General features: G+C 36.1%; 1 non-coding gene across 1 annotated transcript; it reads right to left on the bottom strand.

Moving 5' to 3' along the window:
• Positions 1 to 9,954: 9,954 nt before the first annotated feature.
• Positions 9,955 to 10,061, bottom strand: LOC131746643 (U6 spliceosomal RNA). The gene has a single exon (XR_009332602.1). It is a non-coding gene; the product is annotated as a U6 spliceosomal RNA (small nuclear RNA).
• Between the last annotated feature and the right edge of the window lie 357 nt (positions 10,062 to 10,418).

Consider the following 10,418-nt stretch of genomic DNA (forward strand, 5'->3'; position numbering starts at 1 on the left):
ACATGAAATTTACCACCCTATAAGTCTACCCAACACTGAGCACAATGCCTAGTACATAGAAAGCACTCAAATATTTCCTTTGTTGAGTTAATATTCTCTTGTGGTTGCCTAGGATGGGGAGGGGCATGGTGGAAATCTCTGCTCACTTCCAGATGATAGACTATTTGTTGTTTTTTCCTGAAAGTATAAGATAATTGGGAGTAGTGCGCCAGTGGACAGGAGCTCAACACCTCATGATCACAATTGCATTGATTTATTCATATATGTGTATGTGTATATATATATATATATATATATATACATATATATATATATATATATATATATATATATAGCTTCAAGATTTTTAAAAAATCTCTTGGTACTCAGAGGTGGGGAAAGAGAATGTAAGAAATCATACAACAGACAACCTGGAAGAAATGGACAAATTCTTAGAAATTCACAACCTGCCGAAACTGAACCAGGAAGAAATAGAAAATATGAACAGACCAATCACAAGCACTGAAATTGAAAATGTGATTAAAAATCTTTAAACAAACAAAAGCCCAGGACCAGATGGCTTCACACGTGAATTCTATCAAACATTTAGAGAAGAACTAACACGTATCCTTCTCAACATCTTCCAAAAGATAGCAGGGGGAGGAACATTCCCAAACTCATTCGAAGAGGCCACCATAACCCTGATACCAAAACCAGACAAAGATGTCACAAAGAAAGAAAACTACAGGCCAATATCACTGATGAACATAGATGCAAAAATTCTCAACAAAATACTAGCACACAGAATCCAGGAGCACATTAAAAGGACCATACACCATGATCAAGTGGGGTTTATTCCAGGAATGCAAGGATTCTTCAATATATGCAAATCAATCAACGTGATACACCATATCAACAAACTGAAGAAGAAAAACCATATAATCATCTCAATAGATGCAGAGAAAGCTTTTGACAAAATTCAACACCCATTTATGAGAAAAACCCTGCAGAAAGTAGGCATAGCGGGAACTTTCCTCAACATAATAAAGGCCATATATGACAAACACAGCCAACATCGTCCTCAATGGTGAAAAACTGAAACCATTTCCACTAAGATCAGGAACAAGACAAGGTTGCCCACTCTCACCACTATTACTCAACATAGTTTTGGAAGTTCTAGCCACAGCAATCAAAGAAGAAAAAGACATAAAATGAATCCAAATTGGAAAAGAGGAAGTAAAGCTGTCACTGTTTGCAGATGACATGATACTACTATACATAGAGAGTCCTAAGGATGCTACCAGAAAACTACTAGAGCTAATCAATGAATTTGGTAAAGTAGCAGGATACAAAATTAATGCACAGAAATCTCTGGCATTCTTATACACTAATGATGAAAAATCTGAGAGTGAAATTAAGAAAACACTCCCATTTACCATTGCAACAAAAAGAAGAAAATATCTAGGAATAAACCTACCTAAGGAAACAAAAGACCTGTATGCAGAAAATTATAAGACACTGATGAAAGAAATTAAAGATGAAACAAATAGATGGAGAGATATACCATGTACTTGGATTGGAAAAATTAACATTGTGAAAATGACTACCCAAAGAAATCTACAGATTCAATGCAATCCCTATCAAACTACCACTGGCATGTTTACAGAAATAGAACAAAGAATTTCACAATTTGTATGGAAACACAAAAGACCCTGAATAGCCAAAGCAATCCTGAGAACGAAAAATGGAGCTGGAGGAATCAGGCACCCTGACTTCAGACTATACTACAAAGCTACAGTAATCAGGACAGTATAGTACTGGCACAAAAACAGAAATATAGATCAATGGAACAGGATAGAAAGCCCAGAGATAAATCCACACACATATGGTCACCTTATCTTTGATAAAGGAGGGAAGGATATACAGTGGAGAAAAGACAGCCTCTTCAATAAGTGGTGCTGGGAAAACTGGACAGCTACATGTAAAAGTATGAGGTTAGAACACTCCCTGACACCATATACCAAAATAAACTCAAAATGGAATAAAGACCTAAATGTAAAGCCAGACACTATCAAACCCTTAGAGGAAAACATAGGTAGAACACTCTATGACATAAATCACAGCAAGATCCTTTTTGACCCACCTCCTAGAGAAATAGAAATAAAAAGAAAAATAAACAAATGGGAGCTAATGAAACTTAAAAGCTTTTGCACAGCAAAGGATACCATAAATAAGACCAAAAGACAACCCTCAGAATGGGAGAAAATATTTGCAAATGAAGCAACTGACAAAGGATTAATATCCAAAATTTATAAGCAACTCATGCAGCTCAATAACAAAAAAACAAAAAAGCCAATCCAAAAATGGGCAGAAGAACTAAATAGACATTTCTCCAAAGAAGATATACAGATTGCCAACAAACACATGAAAGAACGCTCAACATCATTAATCATTAGAAAAATGCAAATCAAAGATACAATGAGATATCATCTCATACCAGTCAGAATGACCATCATCAAAAACTCTAGAAACCAGAAATGCTGGAGAGGGTGTGGAGAAAAGTGAACACTCTTGCTCTGCTGGTGGGAATGTAAATTGATACAGCCACTATGGAGAACAGTATGGAGGTTCCTTTAAAAACTACAAATAGAACTACCATACAACCCCACAATCCCACCACTGGGCATATACCCTGAGAAAACCATAATTCAAAAAGAGTCATGTACCAAAATGTTCATTGCTGCTCTATTTACAATAGCCAGGACATGGAAGCAACCTAAGTGTCCATCAACAGATGAATGGACAAAGAAGATGTGGCACCTATATACAATGGAATATTACTCAGCCATAAAAAGAAATGAAATTGAGTTATTTGTAGTGAGGTGGATGGACCCAGAGTCTGTCATACAAAGTGAAGTAAGTCAGAAGGAGAAAAACAAATACCATATGCTAACACATATACATGGAATCTAAGAAAAAAAAATGTCATGAAGAGATTAATAGTAGTTCGGGAATAAAACGCAGGCCTACTAGGGCATGGACCTGAGGATATGGGGAGGGGGAACGGAAGCTGTGATGAAGTGAGAGAGTGGCATGGATATATGTACACTACCAAATGTAAAATAGTTAGCTAGAGGGAAGCAGCTGCATAGCACAGGGAGATCAGCTCTGTGCTTTGTGACCACCTAGAGGGGTGGGATGGGGGGGGGAGAGGCAAGAGGGAAGAGATATGGGAGCATATGTATGTGTATAACTGATTCACTTTGTTGTAAAGCAAAACTAACACACCATTGTAAAACAGTTATACTCCAATAAAGATGTTAAAAAAAGAAAGAAAGAAATCATACAACTCTTCAAATATTAAAATTGGCTTCCAGGATAACTCTCTCAAAATGTTCCTTTCTCCAAAATTCCCAAATCATCATTTGCCTAATCTTCAGCCTTTACTGCTGATGCATAGGTTCATCAATTTTAGCCTTGTAAAGGGCAGTGCTCCAAACTAGACCCAGATATTCAAGTGTGGCAAGAATTGTCATTGTATCAATACAATGAAACCGTCCGAAAATTTGATCGGGACATGGACTTTCATTTACAAATGTAGTGGAAAAATGTTTCCAGCAGCTATCGCACTTTGAGTTTGCAATTTGAGGAAAAGCAATGAGTTTCTCATTTAACTCTGTCTCTCATAACTTTTTTAGTCAATTTATTTTTGATCCCAAATACAAACATTACCCCTGTTAAAAATTTTATTTTGTTAGTTTTCATGCCACAGTTCTACCTGTTGAGAACTTCCATATTTTCATTCTTCTTCCATTTTTCCCTCTCGCGCAAAGGATAAGGCATCCTTCCACCCTGATTCTTGTTTCTCTCCTTCTTCCACCAGGATTGCACCTGTCTTCGTCAGTTATCCTTCTCTCTCTTTTAAAATTGATCTTGCCCACTTCTATGTTGTTCTCACTGAAGTTAAGTTCAGCAATAACCATCTAATTTTCAAATCTAATGAATTTTTTAAAGTCTTTATCTTATTTTGTCCTTCCAGGTATTTGACAGTATTTGTTCATCCTTTATTTGTGAAAAATCTATTTTCCTAACTTTCATTACATTATGTTTTATAGTTATTCTTGACATATTCACAATAATAAGTATCCCTATAGAAAAGAGTGGACATTTCTATTTATGCAAGATTAATTTATGTTCCTAGATGAGGGACTCCTAATAGATTCTGAATATTCCTTAACAAGCCAAACTTTCAATATATTATGATTTTTGTTGTTATTGACAATGCTGTATTCCCTTCAATTGACTGCTAGTATGCAAGAGAGTTTTATTTTTATTTTTTTAACATCTTTATTAGAGTATAATTGCTTTACAATGGTGTGTTAGTTACTGCTTTACAACAAAGTGAATCAGTTATACATATACATATGTTCCCACATCTCTTCCCTCTTGCGTCTCCCTCCCTCACACCCTCCCTATCCCACTGCTCTATGTGGTCACAAAGCACCCCACTGATCTCCTGTGCCATGCAGCTTCTTCCCCCTAGCTATCCACCCTACGTTTGGTAGTGTATATATATCCATGTCACTCTCTCAGTTCGTCACAGGTTAACCTTCCCTCTCCCCAAATCCTCAAGTCCATGCTCTAGTAGGCCTGTGTTTTATTCCCATCCTACCCCTAGGCTCTTCATGACATTATTTTTCTTAGTTTCCATGTATATGTGTTAGCATATGGTATTTGTTTTTCTCCTTCTGACTTACTTCACTTTGTATGACAGACTCTGGGTCCATCCACCTCACTACAAATAACTCAATTTCATTTCTTTTTATGGCTGAGTAATATTCCATTGTATATATGTGCCACATCCTCTTTATCCATTCATTTGTTAATGGACACTTAGGTTGCTTCCATGTCCTGGCTATTGTAAATAGAGCTGCAATGAACATTGAGGTGCATGACTCTTTTTGAATTATGGTTTTTTCAGGGTATATGCCCAGTAGTGGGATTGCTGGGTCATATAGTAGTTCTATTTGTAGTTTTTTAAAGAACCTCCATACTGTTCTCCATACTGACTGTATCAGTTTACATTCCCACCAGCAGTGCAAGAGTGTTCCTTTTTTTCCACATCTTCTCCAGCATTTCTGGTTTCTAGAGTTTTTGATGATAGTCATTCTGACTGGTATGAGATGATATCTCATTGTATCTTTGATTTGCATTTTTCTAATGATTAATGATGTTGAGCATTCTTTCATTTGTTTGTGGGCAATCTGTATATCTTCTTTGGAGAAATGTCTATTTAGTTCTTCTGCCCATTTTTGGATTGGCTTTTTTGTTTATTTGTTGTTGAGCTTCATGAGTTGCTTATAGATTTTGGAGATTAATCCTTTGTCAGTTGCTTCATTTGCAACTACTTTCTCCCATTCTGAGGGTTGTCTTTTGGTCTTATTTATGGTATCCTTTGCTGTGCAAAAGCTTTTAAGTTTCATTAGCTCCCATTTGTTTATTTTTCTTTTTATTTCTATTTCTCTAGGAGGTGGGTCAAAAAGGATCTTGCTGTGATTTATGTCATAGAGTGTTCTACCTATGTTTTCCTCTAAGGGTTTGATAGTGTCTGGCTTTACATTTAGGTCTTTATTCCATTTTGAGTTTATTTTGGTATATGGTGTCAGGGAGTGTTCTAACTTCATACTTTTACATGTAGCTGTCCAGTTTTCCCAGCACCACTTATTGAAGAGGCTGTCTTTTCTCCACTGTATATCCTTCCCTCCTTTATCAAAGATAAGGTGACCATATGTGTGTGGATTTATCTCTGGGCTTTCTATCCTGTTCCATTGATCTATATTTCTGTTTTTGTGCCAGTACTATACTGTCCTGATTACTGTAGCTTTGTAGTATAGTCTGAAGTCAGGGTGCCTGATTCCTCCAGCTCCATTTTTCGTTCTCAAGATTGCTTTGGCTATTCGGGGTCTTTTGTGTTTCCATACAAATTGTGAAATTCTTTGTTCTATTTCTGTAAACATGCCAGTGGTAGTTTGATAGGGATTGCATTGAATCTGTAGATTTCTTTGGGTAGTCATTTTCACAATGTTAATTTTTCCAATCCAAGTACATGGTATATCTCTCCATCTATTTGTTTCATCTTTAATTTCTTTCATCAGTGTCTTATAATTTTCTGCATACAGGTCTTCTGTTTCCTTAGGTAGGTTTATTCCTAGATATTTTCTTCTTTTTGTTGCAATGGTAAATGGGAGTGTTTTCTTAATTTCACTCTCAGATTTTTCATCATTAGTGTATAAGAATGCCAGAGATTTCTGTGCATTAATTTTGTATCCTGCTACTTTACCAGATTCATTGATTAGCTCTAGTAGTTTTCTGGTAGCATCCTTAGGACTCTCTATGTATAGTAGTATCATGTCATCTGCAAACAGTGACAGCTTTACTTCCTCTTTTCCAATTTGGATTCATTTTATGTCTTTTTCTTCTTTGATTGCTGTGGCTAGAACTTCCAAAACTATGTTGAGTAATAGTGGTGAGAGTGGGCAACCTTGTCTTGTTCCTGATCTTAGTGGAAATGGTTTCAGTTTTTCACCATTGAGAACGATGTTGGCTGTGTTTGTCATATATGGCCTTTATTATGTTGAGGAAAGTTCCCGCTATGCCTACTTTCTGCAGGGTTTTTCTCATAAATGGGTGTTGAATTTTGTCAAAAGCTTTCTCTGCATCTATTGAGATGATTATATGGTTTTTCTTCTTCAGTTTGTTGATATGGTGTATCACGTTGATTGATTTGCATATATTGAAGAATCCTTGCATTCCTGGAATAAACCCCACTTGATCATGGTGTATGGTCCTTTTAATGTGCTCCTGGATTCTGTGTGCTAGTATTTTATTGAGGATTTTTGCATCTATGTTCATCAGTGATATTGGCCTGTAGTTTTCTTTCTTTGTGACGTCTTTTTCTGGTTTTGGTATCAGGGTGATGGTGACCTCATAGAATGTGTTTGGTGGTGTTGTTTCCTCTGCTCTCTTTTAGAAGAGTTTGATAAGGATAGGTGTTATCTCTTCTCTAAATGTTTGACAGAATTCATGTGTGAAGCCGTCTGGTCCTGGGCTTTTGTTTGTTTTAAGATTTTTAATCACATTTTCAATTTCAGTGCTTGTGATTGGTCTGTTCATATTTTCTATTTCTTCCTGGTTCAGTCTCGTCACGTTGTGCATTTCTAAGAATTTGTCCATTTCTTCCAGGTTGTCCATTTTATTGGCATACTGTTGCTTGTAGTAATCTTTAATAATCTTTTGTATTCTGCAGTGTCAGTTGTTATATCTCCTTTTGCATTTCTAATTCCATTGATTTGAGTCTTCTCCCTTTTATTCTTGATGAGTCTGGCTAATGGTTTATCAATTTTATTTATCTTCTCAAAGAACCAGCTTTTAGTTTTATTGATCTTTGCTATTGTTTCCTTCATTTCTTTTTCATTTATTTCTGATCCGATGTTTATGATTTCTTTCCTTCTGCTAAATTTGGGGTTTTTTTGCTCTTCTTTCTCTACTTGCTTTATTTGCAAAGTTGGGTTGTTTATTCGAGATGTTTCCTGTTTCTTAAGGTAGGATTGTATTACTATAAACTTCCCTCTTAGAACTGCTTTTGCTGCATCTGATAGGTTTTGTGTCGTTGTGTCTCCATTGTCATTTGTTTCTATGTGTTTTTAAATTTCCTCTTTGATTTCTTCAATGATAACTTCGTTATTAAGTAGTGTATTGTTTAGCCTCCATGTGTTTGTATTTTTTACAGATCTTTTCCTGTTATTGATATCTAGTCTCATAGCATTGTGGTCGGAAAAGATACTTGATACGATTTCAATTTTCTTAAATTTACCAAGGCTAGATTTTTGACCCAATATATGATCAATCCTGGAGAATGTTCTATGGGCACTTGAGAAAAATATGTATTCTGTTGTTTTTGGATGGAATGTCCAATAAATATCAATTAAGTCCATCTTGTTTAATGTGTCATTTAAAATTTGTGTTTCCTTATTTATTTTCATTATGGATGATATGTCCCTTGGTGAAAGTGGGGTGTTAAAGTCCCCTACTATTATTGTGTTATCATCAATTTCCCCTTTAATGGCTCTTAGTATTTGCCTTATGTGTTGAATTGCTGCTATGTTGGCTGCATAAATGTTTACAATTGTTACATCTTCTTCATGGATCGATCCCTTAATCATTATGTAGTGTCCTTCTTTATCTCTTGTAATAGTCTTTATTTTAAAGTCTAATTTGTCTGATATGAGAATTGCTACTCCAGCTTTCTTCTGATTTCCATTTGCATGGGATATCTTTTTCCATCCTCTTACTTTCAGTCTGTATGTGTCCCTAGGTCTGAAGTGGGTCTCTTGTAGACAGCATATATATGGGTCTTGTTTTTGTATCCATTCAGCCAGTCTGTGTCTTTTGGTGGGAGCATTTAATCCATTTACATTTAAGGTAATTATCAATATGTATATTCCTATTACCATTTACTTAATTGTTTAGAGTTTGTTCTTGTGGGTCTTTCCTTCTCTTGCGTTGCTTGCCTAGAGAAGTTCCTTTAGCATTTGTTGTAAAGCTGGTCTCATAGTGCTGAACTCTCTCAGCTTTTGCTTGTCTGTAAAGGTTTAATTTCTCCATCAAATCTGAATGAGATCCTTGCTGGGTCGAGTAATCTTGGTTGTAGCTTTTTCTCCTTCATCGCTTTAAATATGTCCTGCCACTCCTTTCTGTCTTGCAGAGTTTCTGCTGAAAGATCAGCTGTTAACCTTATGGGCATTCCCTTGTGTGTTATTTGTTGTTTTTCCCTTGCTGCTTTTAATATGTTTTCTTTTAATTAATTTTTGATAGTTTGATTAATATGTGTCTTGGCATGTTTCTCCTTGGATTTATCCTGTATGAGACTCTCTGTGCTTCCTGGACTTGATTAACTATTTCCTTTCCCATATTAGGGAAATTTTCAACTATAATCTCTTCAAATATTTTCTCAGTCCCTTTCTTTTTCTTTTCTTCTTCTAGAACCCCCTATAATTCGAATGGTGGTGCGTTTAATGTTGTCCCAGAGGTCTCTGAGACTGTCCTCAGTTCTTTTCATTCTTTTTTCTTTCTTCTGTTCTGCAGTAGTTATTTCCACTATTTTATCTTCCAGGTCACTTATCCGTTCTTCTACCTCAGTTATTCTGCTATTGATCCCATCTAGAGTATTTTTCATTTCATTTATTGTGTTCCTCATCATAGCTTGCTTCCTCTTTATTTCTTCTAGGCCCTTGTTAAATGTTTCTTGCATTTTGTCTATTGTATTTCCAAGATTTTGGATCATCTTTACTATCATTAATCTGAATTCTTTTTCAGGTAGACTGCCTATATCCTCTTCATTTGTTAGGTGTGGTGGTTTTTTATCTTACTCCTTCATCTGCTCTGTGTTTTTCTGTCTCCTCATTTTGCTTATCTTACTGTGTTTGGGGTCTCCTTTTTGCAGGCTCCAGGTTCGTAGTTCCCGTTGTTTTTGGTGTCTGTCCCCAGTGGCTAAGGTTGGTTCAGTGGGTTGAGTAGGTTTCCTGGATGAGGGGACTTGTGCCTGTGTTCTGGTGGATGAGGCTGGATCTTGTCTTTCTGGTAGGCAGGTCCACGTCTGGTGGTGTATTTTGGGGTGTCTGTAGCCTTATTATGATTTTAAGCAACCTCTCTGCTAATGGATGGGTCTGTAGTCCTGTCTTGCTTGTTGTTGGGCATAGGGTGTCCAGCACTGTAGCCTGCTGGTTATTGACTGAGGCTAGGTCTTGGTGTTGAGATGGATATCTCTGGGATTTTTCGCCATTTGATATTACATGGAACTGGGAGGTCTCTTGTGGACCAGTGTCCTGAAGTTGGTTCTCCCACCTCAGAGACACAGCCCTGACACCTGGCTGGAGCACCAAGAGCCTTTAATCCATACAGCTCAGAATAAAAGGGAAAAATATGGAACGCTTCATGAATTTGCATGTCATCCTTGCATAGGGGCCATGCTAATCCTCTCTGTATCATTCCAATTTTAGTATATGTGCTGCCGAAGCAAGCACAAGAGAATTTTTTTAAGTTTTAATTTTGTAATCTGTTACTTTTTGAATTCTCATAAATTCTAATTTTTTTCCTTTTGAGTCTTCACATATAGAATTTTACCTCTATGCCATAATAATTTTGCTTTCTTCAAGTTTTATACTTTTTATTTCTTTATCTTTTCTAATTTATTGGCAAGTACATCTAGGCTTTGGGACATTGTTTAATTATAATAAGCATGGTAGGCACCATTGGCTTATGTATGGCTAATTTTAAAGAAAATGTGACTTTTTTTCATTAAACCTAAAGCTCTATTTTATTTTATTTTACTTTTTTTATTTTTTTTATTTATTTATTTTTTTTTTTGTGATACGCGGGCC

Source organism: Kogia breviceps, chromosome 1 (genome assembly GCF_026419965.1).
Source record: "Kogia breviceps isolate mKogBre1 chromosome 1, mKogBre1 haplotype 1, whole genome shotgun sequence".
Taxonomy (NCBI): Eukaryota; Metazoa; Chordata; class Mammalia; order Artiodactyla; family Physeteridae; genus Kogia; species Kogia breviceps.